The following is a 1,574-nucleotide window of genomic DNA, read 5'->3' on the forward strand; positions in this document are numbered from 1 at the left end:
AGTAAAACATCTTCCTCCCCCTCCCATGGGCTGGGGCTGCGCTTTGCAGGCCTCTCTCCCCAGCACATTCCTGTTTCAGCTGTGACAAAGCTCCCACTCCACACCCAGCTGATAACACTCCCACGAGGCCAGCACCTTCTGGCAGGTTCCCTTCTAGCAGAGGCCCCAAACATGCTGCCACCCAGCCCTCGTTAAAGGCTCCCAGTAAACCCATTTATTTAAGCCGCAGTTGCCACTTCTATTAAAATTTGAAAAGCACAGTTTGCTGTGGAAGGGGGCAGGATGCCCAGACCACTTCCCAGACTGCTCCGACCAGAGCTGGACCCTCGTGGACCTCAAATACAGGAAGCACCACTCATGCAAACCAGCCGCTTCCACGGGCTCCCCGTGACCAGCGACTCAATCCCCACATCTCCAAGTTTCCTCCTTTTCCCACCTACAGCAGATACAGGAGCACACAGGGGACCCTCCTACAGGGCAGCACTTTCCACTGCCCCTCTACATCCCAGTCTATAACCGACCAGGTCATCTTTGTGCCAGGGGTTTGTTTTTCGCTCACATGTCTGGCTGAAGCTGTCCCTCCCCCAGGCTGCCATTCTTACCACGCAGAGGAGAGGAATGCTCGAGAGAAGTACTTGTCTCTACCGCACTGTAGGATATTCAGACAACTCCTCTGAGCCTTTGATTAGCAGCAGTAATCTAAGGTGTTAAGATCTTTGTGTCAGGCTGCAGCAGTGAGTAAACTGACTCAGCTTCTCTAAGCTGGAAATGACTCAGAATCGTTACGCAGGGTGATGTTTAACCTGTAGTCAAAATAAAACCAAATTTAAAAGAAACCCACGGGTACAGATGTGAAAGGTACAGTAACATTTAATAGCATCTCGGAAGACAACACTGGTTATAAACTTGCTTTTTGGCAGGAAAAACAAAAATGCACTTGGTCCGGGTTGCAAAAAAGCTAACTCAGAGAGGAAAGAGAAGACAGCTGGAGTATCAGCTGTTCTGGAGCAGCCCTGAGCCATTAACGCTCACGAGGGAGCCCTGGCACCGCATCGCGGCGGGGGGCAGACGGAGCAGCGCGGGTCCCACTTCTAGGCCCATCCATCCCCCCAGGCAGCTCGCCGGGTGACACCAGCCTCCGCCCCCGGCCTCCTCTGCGGCGGGTGGTCAGACCCCAGCTCTGTGCAGTATTTTTGCATTAAAACGAAACAAACAAAAATCAATTTAGTTGCCATAATCTCTGCAGTTGAGATGTAAGGGGGAAGGCAAAAAAAAAAAAAAAAAAAGAGGAAGTGAGGCAGCAGGATTTACAATTTTAACAGCAACTGGGAGAAGTGGGAAGTAGCGCACAACCCTAAGCCCTTCCCTCCTGAAGCAGAAGCTCTCCCTGCAGAGGAGGGGGCTGACGGACGGCTGCACTTCGCACAGCCCCAGAGGCTTTGCTGTTTTACAGAGGCACTGGAAGCTGCGGTGTGAGCCAGGCCCAGCTTTCTTCAAAGGCCATGCGCAGCGAGCGTCAGACTTTCTTTGGATCCCTCTGAGATGATGTCAGGGTTAGGCAGGAGGGAATCGTA

The sequence above is a fragment of the Egretta garzetta genome, unplaced genomic scaffold (genome assembly GCF_000687185.1).
Source record: "Egretta garzetta isolate BGI_Z169 unplaced genomic scaffold, ASM68718v1 scaffold101, whole genome shotgun sequence".
Lineage (NCBI taxonomy): Eukaryota > Metazoa > Chordata > Aves > Pelecaniformes > Ardeidae > Egretta > Egretta garzetta.